This window comes from Capsicum annuum, chromosome 2 (genome assembly GCF_002878395.1).
Source record: "Capsicum annuum cultivar UCD-10X-F1 chromosome 2, UCD10Xv1.1, whole genome shotgun sequence".
Lineage (NCBI taxonomy): Eukaryota > Viridiplantae > Streptophyta > Magnoliopsida > Solanales > Solanaceae > Capsicum > Capsicum annuum.
The window spans coordinates 33,743,892-33,755,846 of NC_061112.1; positions in this window are offsets into that span (position 1 = coordinate 33,743,892).

The following is an 11,955-nucleotide window of genomic DNA, read 5'->3' on the forward strand; positions in this document are numbered from 1 at the left end:
AGTTGCAAACTTTTTTAATTCTACGGGCCCTGTATCTACGCCCTTATCTGCCTTCCACTTCTTAAACAATGTGTAAGCTAAATACTACATTTACTATGCAGCTAACTCAGCGCTCTCACTGGAAGTCACCCCCATAATATTTGTGACTTTTTGCACAATGTCAAGGAACTCTTATAGGTCCTTATTAGGCTTAGACCCTATAAATAATGAAGGATTCATTCAGGTGAAGTCTCGAATTCTAGCTGTAATAGTAATGGCCATTCGTTGGCCTGAATGGGAGCTGCGTATTTTTTTTAGGCTGCCACAGAATGAGCCAAAGTGGTGAAAGCTGCTTTGAATTTTACATGGGAGACATGCTCATCCATGGGATCTGCCTAAATGGGTGGAGGTGCTGGCTGATTTTTAGTTCTTCTTTCTTTGGTTCTTTTGGGAGGCATACTCTGTAATGAAAGGGGAAAACTGGATTAGACTGAGAGTTTAACTGGAGTTCATGCTCACCCACACGACATGAATACTGAAATAAGGGAAACTTTTCCTAAAATACCTTATAGCCTCTTGTCCATAAGTGTGGCGTACTACACACCTATGCATAACACTCTAATAGTGTGGCTTTTAGACTCCCTAGGATTCTGTTAAACCTTAGGCTCTGATAATAAGTTTGTAACACTCCGAGTCTACACCCTAGATGTCACACGGTAGTTATGACCCCAAAGAACCACAAGCCAACCATGACTGACACATGTTGTGAGCACTAAATAATAATACTAAAATAATGCAGAGGTTAGGCTAAAATGCCATAAGGTTTATTATCTAAATACTATTAAGTATAGCATCTAATAATAATATCTGAAACTAAATAAAAAAGTAAAAAAATAAAATAAAACATAAAAAAATATCTGAAACTAAATACTGTCTAAACTAGTCTAGTCTGAAAAGCCTCTAATTGAACTGTCTGAATGTGGACTTGATGGGACAAGCTCCCAACTTACTCTGACTATTGAAATACTAAAGCTGCTAAAAATACTAAAATAAAAGCATATCCTCTATAGATGAGGCCTCACTACTAAAACTGCTGCTGCTATCTGAATCTGTCTAAGAATGATCGAAAATCTGAGCATCCGGATTGATGATATAAGATATCACAGTGCAAAGAGAAAGCTTGCGTTAGTATGTGGAATATACTGGTATGCTAGGGAAGGTAAGGCTAAATGCAAGGGTTCATATGCATGAATATTATCTGATTGAATGATATGAAGTAACTAAATGTGAGCCAATGGAATACTGAAACTACTGTAAATACTGAGTATGTAATGCTGCACATATATATGTATATATATTGTATCTGAGTACTAAAACTGAGTTTGTGTTCTGAAAATTGAGTTACTGATATCTGAGATTACTAACAACTGTATTACTGATAACTGGGTGACTTTTTATGATAGCCTTAATTCTGTAGAACTGAATTGAGTTCTATACTAAGCTGAGTGACTGTGTCTAATAGTCCTAATTCTGTAGAACTAAACTGAGTGCAATACTAAGTCTGAAACTGAAACTGAAACTATGGGAGGTAATCATCTAACCAACATACCCCTCTCTAAATAGATTGGGGTCCAACCTATAACCCTATTTGGAAGGGTGTCAGTACCGTGACATGGGTAAAGACAAGCTGAAGAGTCACCCTCATCTGGCAGGTGCTCTGAATGAGAATAGTGGTACCCTCAACTGGCAGGAAAAACACCTTATCAACTCTTAACTAGTAGGTTGATATCTCAACCTATGTTGGATACATAATTCTGGAATGAAAGGACTAATAATAGGGATCACACCCTCTACTGGAAGGTGAGCCCCCATTGTTGGGTTCTCTCGGTGCTGAATTCTACTCGTAACTGAAGAAACCGATTATTTTACTAAGCTAAACTTGACTGATAATGAGTTTTACTGGGTTCTATAACTAACTGATTACTACTGTTCATAACATTAGTGAGACTATTCTACAACTACTGTAGATCTAGGTAAACAACTAGATTTTTGGGTATTGAATACCACAGGACTCAAAAGCATAGAAAGTAAAGCATGGCATGATCTCGAAAAGCATCACAATAAAGATTGTTAACAATACATTCACCTAGGTATTTTAGCAAACACTTGAGATACATGAACTTGTATATGAATGGGTCCACATTATAACAAATCGTGATTTTACTATTTAATTCACATAGGCATTCTATCAAACACTTTGGGAGCATGGTTATTGCACATGAGGATAGTCAACACATGAACATCATGGATACAATAATCAATTGTAATTTTAAGGGTTTAACATGCAAATCATATAATTCACACACATACTAATTTAATTTCATGAAACGAGTAGTAAGTTATGGATTAAAACCCAAATAATATCATGAACATGAACATAATCAAATTCAATATAAAATTCATGAAATCAATCAACTTATAGTTTTGAAAGAGGTTCTTAAACTCCAAGAGTGGAAGAAAACCCTTAAATAAACACCTAACATACCTTGGTAATCAATTTTGTGAAGATTGATGGTGTGTTCTTGAAGCTTAAATTTGAAATTGGATGACCTAAGGTTTGTTCATGAGAAAATTTGAGAGAGAATGAGTGATTTATCCTTTAGAAAAGCTTAATCTCATATTTTTGGTGCTGACATAAGGTAAGAAAATGACCTAAATAACCCTCTAGATACAGACTTTTTAATCACTGAAAATATGCCCAGTGATGCACAGAGTGATGCACTGCATCGATGGTATCGACGCTATGACCAATGCACTGCATCGAGTTCACATTGATTCACTGGAATTTGCACTGAAAACTGGAGAAAAATATCCATCGATGTGATGGGCGATGCTATGCATCGTGATTACGTCGATCCACTAATTTGGTCAACCAAATATAATTCAAATGAGGTCCAAAAAATCCAAAACTCACTCGAAGTGACCTATTAATAAACCTGTTCATAATTTAATCCGAGGATTGATATTTTGAGGTCATAAGGGTCGTAAAATAAGATCACCAAATTATGAAGGGTAAAATAATTCTAAGTAGAATCACTTAGCTGAAATTTCTAAGTCTGGAACCTCTTTTCATTCTCTAAAGGAATGAGTTAAGCTTAGATTTTTTTGGGGTCTTATAGGTACGGTTTAAGGGTTTTAGACATATGTTCTTCAGTATAGTTTTGGTTTTTTTCTATCTAAGGTATGAATGGACATTATATGGGTCGTATGTTGATGGGATAAGATAGACGAGCCACTCGTACATTGCTCAGTGTGTTAAGCCCTTAGTAAGTTGCCTAATGTATGGTTCTAGGGTACTAATCGTATGTTGTGGATACTATTTGGTGTATGGAATCATTTGTTTGACAGGACTGGAGTCCAGCTATCTATCTAGGGTATGAGTGGTGGGTACCACTCATATGTTTGTGTATGAATTAGGGGGCAAAGTCATACCCTCCTGTGCATATTTTTAGCTTTTAAGTTGAGGGTATTCCAGACATTTCCCACCCTAAAACTTATTAGATCCCAGGTCTTATAACATTTTGTGGCCTCTCATAACATACTTTAAATGATCAAAACACTCTCAAAATCCTCTCTAATGTCTCTCTTGAAGATTTGGCTAGGGTTTCTACAAGGTGTTCATTTAGAGGCTCAAGAGTCAAGTTCTTTCCATGAATCTTTATGAATAAGTTATGTGACTCTTCCCTCATTGTTAGTTCATGAAAATCATGTGTTTAAGATTTGTTTATGAATTATTAAGGATGGTTTTGGAAACCAATGTTGAGGGTTTTGTTGCATATTATTGAGTATTGTTTACTCTTTGTTTAAATTATTAATAGATATGTTTTATTGAGGGTGTTGAACATGTGGGTGCTTGGTAATTGTGATTTAACAATTAGGTCATAGTTAAATCTAAACTTGATATTTTTTACTATGGTTTTGGTCTTGGTAAAGTATTCCCTCAGCGTGTTTGTGAAAATGTCTAAGAGAACAAAATAGTCACATGTTGAGTTGTGCTTTGAACTAAGGCGTTGGCCTAATGATTGTGAATCATTGGTCATTTTTTTTTGTGAAGGCCTTATTGGCTATACACTGATTTGAATTATAACCTTGGTGGTTTAAATGGCTAAACGGGCTTGAGTTTTAACACATTAAATTAATTTAATGTCTTTGTTAGGTAATAGGTTTGAGTCACAAAAGAACAATTGATCAATAATGGTAATAGCATGTGGTACACTTGCAAGTGGTGTTGGTATGAAGATACCAAGGGATACCTTGGTAAGTAATTGGTTTATTGGTTTTGTATATGTAATGTATGTTTTAATTAGGATTTAAAGTTGGATGTGTAGATGGGATATGAAAGTGGAAGTCAGAAGGACTAACACTGAAAATCTCACTAGCCAGTGCGGGTGTCTTTGTGACTGGGTGGTTCAAATCCCCCAATGAATATATCACTGTGAGGTTTGAGTCCCCCATTATACATATATTGGTACTTAGGTCACTTTTATTATGCCAAGTGGTTCGAGTCCCCCATATAGGCATATACGATTATGGATATTGTTTGGTTTATACGGCTAGACGCACTGTGGCCCTTCCATCTTGGGAGATTTGGGGCCATATAGCCCGTGGATGCCTTGATATATGAAGACTATGCTTCACAACCCAGGTTAATGTTTTCAAAGTTCATGCTAATATTATTCCCTATCTCTACATAATATATGTATATGTATATGTATATGTATATGTATATGTATATGTATATGTATATGCATATGTATATGTATCTATATATGTATCTATATATGTATATGTATATGTATATGTATCTATATATGTATATGTATATGTATATGTACATGTATATGTATATGTATATGTATATGTATATGTATGTATTGCATTGGTTATGTTCATTAGTTGATTGATTTTGAACTTTAGGCATTATATTATCCTTATTATTGAGTTATACGCTATCCCTTCAACCGCTAACCGTCTTTGGATCCTGTATCTCTATGCAATACAGGGACTGCTTATACTATCACCCCTCCTACTCAGTGACTTAGATTCGGGGATAACTTGTGTTGACTTGAAGTAGTGAGCTTCCATAACTTGGAAGGCTCTATTTCTTGCTTTGAGTTTTCTTATATCTTTATTGGTTAAACTTGGATATTGTTTTTGGCTATGGTCAAGGGAATATCCCAATGGGATATTCTTAAATTATTTCAGAGTCCTTTGGAAAAATTATAGACTTGAGTATATTATGGAACAAATATGGATTTGGTTATGGTTCTATGGTTGTTGGTTGGGTTAGATGGCTGTCTTGGTTAGGTTGGTATTGGTTATAGACCTATTCCAAAATCATTTATATTCTAAATAAACTCCATCTTGTTATATGTTAGGAATTCTTTTCACTCAGGGTATATGTTGGTTGGTTGGGTTGGGTATCGGAGGTGAGTTCCATTCCTTATTGGACTTGAGATGCCTATTATGACAAGGCTCGAGTTCGAGTCCTATGAAGTAGATATCAGAGCCCTAGGATCATGGACAATTGGGAGTCAACAAAGTGGTGTCGAGTAAAGTCTATTTTTAGGGTGTGTAGTACGCCATACTCATAGGAGAGAGGCTATAAGACATTTAGGAATGTTTCTCTTTCTTATGATTATTTTCAAGCTTTGGAGTCTAAGTCCTTGAAACCTCTCTAATTTCTGTTAGTTCTCTTTTTAGATCATGCCTTGGTGATTTAAAGTTCATGCAAAACTCCTTTGTCCTAACTGGGGATAATATTTATGGGAAACGCTCTACTTATGGAGTCCAGAACTGGTCTAGGGGCTCAGTTTCTGATTTTCCTAGAGGAACATCGGTTCCTATAGTCCTTCTCGAACTCCTCAAGTTGAAGTAATGAATATTGAATTTTCTCCGTCTATTCATATGTTGGCCTAACTAGTAGCTACTCAGTCTGAGCATGGTATTCCTTTTATTCCATCTTATGAGGCCACAAGGGTTGGACAATGCATGATGTTGAATCCTCTAAACTTTTTCTAGTGTTAAGGTTGAAGAGGATCTTTAAGGTTTTCTAGATGAGATGGAAAATATCTTCTATGTTATGTATCCCACTAATACAGAGGGAGTAGAGTTTCCCTCTTACCAATTGAAGGATGTGGCGTATTAGTGGTACGAGGATGGGATCAAGCAAGGGTGGCGGTGCTGAGTAATCTTCATGGAAGGATTTCTCTAGTGTATTTCTGGACCACTTGTTTCCTTAAGAGTTGAGAGATGTGAAATAGTTTATGAATTTAAGGCAAGGTAGGATTCCAGTCACAGAGTATGCCTTGAAGTTCACCAGCTATCACGATATGCTCCAGAGTTAGTTTCTAGCATGAGGGCTAGAATGTGTAAATTTGCTTTGGGATTGTCTCATAAGTTGATCCTTGAAAGTAAGGTTTCCTTATTGTACAAGGACATGGATATCTCCAGGATGGTTTTGTACATGCAATAAGTAGAAGAAGAGAATAGAAAGCAGATTGAGTTTAGTGAGAGACAGGGAAAGAAATTTAGGCCTTCTGAGTAGCATGGCAGAGATGGTGGTAAGCGTCCAAAAAAGAAGTGGGAGAGTTCGTGTTCTTTCTCAATGGCTAGTTCTCCTTACCCAAAGCCATCGATTGATCACCGGTCTTAGTATAATAGAGGGTTCTGGGCACAGGCGCCCAATCTCAGGCTAGTGGGGCTCAATCAGCTCCATCCCACCCTTCTTATAGATTTTTTGGGCGGTCGCATCGTGGATTCTACAAGGAAGGAAGGAACAAATGTTTTTATTATGGTCAAATTGGTCATATACAGCATGACTGTCATTTTAGAATGGCTTCTGGGCTAACAAGGTTCTTATTTACTCATCATTCGTTCCCATACAAAAGGGTGTTGTTTCTACATCTGTTTCTACTTCTAGTATCGGTATTGGCCAAAATTAGTTATATGTTCTTGCATTTCATTAATATTTAAGGCATCTCCCGATGTTGTTACTGGTACGTTGAAACACTTTGCCTGTTATATGTACTATTTACTTAATCCAGGGTCAACTTGTTCTTATGTGACCATATTTGTCGCTGTGCTTTTTGGTCTTTGCCCTGAGTTTATTTCTGATCCATTTTCTATATCTACCCTAGTTGGTGACTCTGTGATTGCTAAAAGAGTCTATAGGGGGTGTGTAGTATCTGTTAGTAGTAGAGAAACTTTTGTGGATTTGATAGAGTTAGATATCGTTGACTTTGATGTCACATTGGGGATGGATTGGTTGTATTCACGTTATGCTTCATTAAATTATCGGACCCGTCAGGTCATGTTTAAATTCCCTAATGAGCTGGTCATTGAATGGGAAGCGGGTCATTTAGTGCCTAAGGAAAGGTTCATCTCATATATATTAGATCCTGAAAGTTGATTTCCAAAGGGTGTTTGTATCATTTGGTTCTGGTCAAAGATTCTAACTTAGAAGGTCCTTCTCTAGAATCTATTCCTGTGGTTAATGAGTTTCCTGAGGTTTTCCCTGATGATCTTCTTGGTGTTACTCCCGATAGTGAAATTGATTTTGGGGTTGATCTTGTTCCGAACACTCGTTGTATCACTATCCCTCCTTATAGAATGGCTCTAACTGAATTGAAGGAGTAATTGAAGGATCTCTTAGATAAAGATTTTATCCATCATAGTGTGTCTCCTTTTGTAGAATAAATGACTTTCTTGATCAGCTTCAAGGTGCGAAGTATTTCTCTAAGATTAATCTTAAGTTGAGTTATCATTAGCTTAAGATTAGGGAAGTGGATGTCCTTAAGACTACCTTCAGGACCTGGTATAGTCACTATGAGCTCCTAGTTATGTGTTTTAGGTTAACCAATGCTCCTGCGATATTTATAGATTTGATGAATAGGGTCTTTCGCCCGTTTCTAGATTTGTTTATCATCATGTTCATAGATGATATTCTGGTGTACTCTAAGAGTGAGGTGGATAATTTTGATCACCTCCGTGCTTTGTTGCAGAACTTAAAGGATCAGAGTTTGTATGACAAGTTTTCAAAGTGTGAGATTTGGTTGAATGCTGAGACTTTTGTTGGTCATGTTATCTCTAGTGAAAGGATCATGGTTAATCCACAAAAGTTGCAGTGGTTAAGAAGTGGACTAGACCCGCGACTCCAATTGATATTCGAAGCTACTTGGGTTTATCCAGTACTGTAGGAGGTTTGTGGAAACTTTATCGACTATAGCTGTCCCATTGACTAAGTTGACCCAGAAAAAGGTAAAGTTCTTGTGGTTTGATTCTTGTGAGGGAAGTTTTGAGAGGTTGAAGGATAAGTTGGCTTCAACTTTAATTTTGACCTTGCCCGAGGGTAATGATGGCTTCAGCCTTAATTTTGTAAGATTTCTCATGTTGGGCTTGGTTGTGTATTGATGCGGCATGGTAGGGTGGTGGCCTCTGCATCTAGGCAATTGAAAGTTTATGACATGAACTACCCTACTCATGATTTAGAGTTGTTGGCAGTGGTATTTGCATTGAAGATTTGGCATCAATGTCTCTATGGGATTCATATTGACATCTTTTATGATCATAAGAGCCTACAATATGTATTTACTCAGAAAGAGCTAAATCTCAGGCAAAGAAAGTGGCTTAAGTTGTTGAAGGACTATGATATGTGTCTTTATTGCTATCCAGGTAAAGCTAACGTAGTTGCTGATGCTCTTAGCAGGTTATCCATTGGAAGTATAGCTCTTGTGGATGAGGATAAGTGAGAATTGGTGAGGGACTTTTACTATTTGGCTAACCTTGGAGTTTATCACATGAACTCTGGGGATGGTGGTGTATTTGTGCATCAGGTATCACAGTCGTCTCTTGTCATTGAGATAAGGGGAACATAGATATATGATTCTGACTTGATGAAGGTTAAGAGGAATACTGGTCAACAGAAGGTTGTTGACTTTGTGATTAGTGGTGATGGTATCTCGAGGTACCAAGGTAGGTTATATCTCCCTAATGTCTATGGGTTCAGGGAAAGCATTCTGGCCGAAGCTCATGGATTTTCTTATGCTATTCATCCTGGTTCTACAAGGATATATCATGATCTTAAAAAGTTATATTGGTGGAATAACATGAAGCGAGATATTGCTAACTATGTGACTAAGTGCATGGTGTGCCAATAAGTGAAAGTTGAGCACTTCAGACGCAGATGTCTTTACAACGAGATCAAGTTGCCCAAATAGAAATGAGAGGTAATTAATATGTATTTCGTTATCGGTCTTCCTCGGTCTCAAAACTAGTATGATTTGATTTGGGTCATTATGGATAGGATGACCAAGTCTGCTCACTTTTTTCCTTTGAGGACTAGTTATTCGGCTGAGGATTATGCCAATTATCATAAAGTTGCATGGTGCTCTGATTTCTATTATTTTAGATCATGGTACTCCATTCTCATCTCATTTTTGGCGCGTTTCAGAAAGGTTTGGGAAGTAAAGCGTGTCTTAGTAATGCTTTCCATCCACAGTCGGATGGACAAGCAGAGTGGACTATTCAGACATTAGAAGATATACTTCATGTATGTTGATTGACCATGTGGTAGTTGGGTTGACCATTTGCCTCTTATAGAGTTTTCTTATAACAACAATCATCACTCTATCATTGGTATGGCCCCTTTTGAGGCATTGTATAGTAGGAGATGTCGTTCTTCTATTGGATGGTATGATGTCGATGAGGCTAAGTTGTTTGGCCCTGATTTGGTTAGCCAAGCCGTGGAAAAGGAAAAGGTAATTCATGATAGGTTAAAGGCCTCTACAAGTCACCAAAAGTCCTATGCACATGTGAGTCATAAAAAGTTGGAGTTTAAGGTTGGCGATTAGGTATTCTTAAAGATCTCCCATGAAGGGAGTAATGAGATTTGGTATGAAAGGAAAGCTAAGACCTGACTATGTTGGTCCGTATTTAGTTTTGAAGAAGGTAGGAAATGTTGCCTACGAATTGGAGTTTCCTTCTAGTTTTACCTCCATTCATCTCGTTTTCCAAGTCTCCATGTTGAGAAAATGTGTGGGTTATCATTTATCGGTTATTTCATTTAAATGGTTGGGTATTTTGGATTCATTATCTTAAGAGGTAGTTACAATTGAGATCTTGAATCATCAAGTTCATCAGTTGCAAACGAAGGACTTGGCTTCGGTAAAGGTTCTTTATAGGAACAATAAGGTTGAAAAAGCTACTTTGGAGGTGGAAGAGAACATGAAGTCCAAGTATCTACATTTGTTCCCATTTCAGACATTCATGCTCAAGGTATGTGTTGACCTTAGCATCTTTATTTTCTGATTTTGTTAAAGGAATGGTGATTCCCTGTCACCATTGTTTTCTAATTTTTTTAACGGGAATTTTGATAAGTAATATTGTGTGGAACTAATGCTTGTACATGCCTTTAGCTATTATTCGAGGATGAATGATCCTAGTGGGGGAGAATTGAACCACCTTGGCTTTTGTCCTTTAGAAATTTCCTAAGTTTGAGCTTTTTGATCATCATACGGCTCATGCTTACGTGTCGTATAATGTGGGTATAGTTTAGGGGTCTTGATCGTATGTTAGTCAGTGTGGTTTTGGTTGTTTACTATTTAAGTTCGAATATACATCATAAGAATCATATGTTGATGGAACGAGATAGGAAAGCCATTCATATGTTGCTCAGTGTGTCAAGCCCTTAGTAGGTTTCCTAGGGTACGGTTCTAGGGTACTAATCGTATGTTGTGGATACTAGTTGGTGTATGAAGTCATATGTTTGATAGGATTGGAGTCCAACTTTCTTTCTAAGGTACGAGTGGTGGGTACCACTTGTTTGTTGGTGTATGAGTTAGGGGGGCCAAGTTATGCCCTGCTGTGCACATTTTCAGCTTTTAAGCTGAGGGTATTCTGGACATTTCCCACCCTAAAACCCTTAAGACCCCAAGTCTTACAGCACTTTGTGGCCTCTCATAACACACTTTAAAGATTGGGCTAGGGTTTCTACAAGGTGTTCATCTAGAGGCTTAAGAGTCAATTTCTTTTCATGAATCATCGTGAATAAGGCATGTGACTATTTCCTCCTTGTTAGTTCATGAAAATTATGTGTTTAAAGCTTTGTTTATGAATCATTAAGGGTGTTTTTGAAAAGCAATGTTGAGGGTTTTATTGCATATTGTTGAGTATTGTATACTCTTGGTTTAATTTGTGAATATACATGTTTTAATGATAGGTTTGCATATGTGGGTGCTTGGTAATTCTAGTTTAATAATTGGGTCATGGTTAACCCTAAACTTGATGGGTTTTACTTTGGTTTTGGTCTTGGTAAAGGTATACCCTCAATGTGTTTGTGAAAATGTCTAAGAGAACAAAATAGTCACATGTTGAATTTTGTTTTCAACTAAGGCATTGGCCTATAGATTGTGAATCATTGGTAATTGGTTTGTGAAGGACTCATTGGCTATATACTAGTTTAAATTGTAACCTTGGTAGTTTAATTGGCTAAATGCATTCAAGTCCTAATACATTAAATTGAGTTAATGTCTTTGTTAGACAATGGGTTTGAGTCCCAAATGAACAATTGATTAATAATGGTAATGGCATATGGTACGTTTGCAAGTGGTGTTAGTATGATGATACCAATGGTATGCCTTGGTAAGTAATTGGTTTAATGGTTATTTTTGTGTAATGGATGTTTTAATTGGGCTTTAAAGGGGGATGTGTAGTAGGGCAGTGAAAGTGGAAGTCCAAAGGAGTAACACTGGAAATCGCGCTAGTCTGGTTAAGTGTTTTTATGACCGGGTGGTTAGAGGGCCCCATAATACTTATATTGGTTCTTAGGTCACCATGATTATGTTGGGAGGTTCTAGTCTCCCATATAGGAATGTACGATTGTGGATATTCTCTAGTTCATTCGGCTACACGCACTGG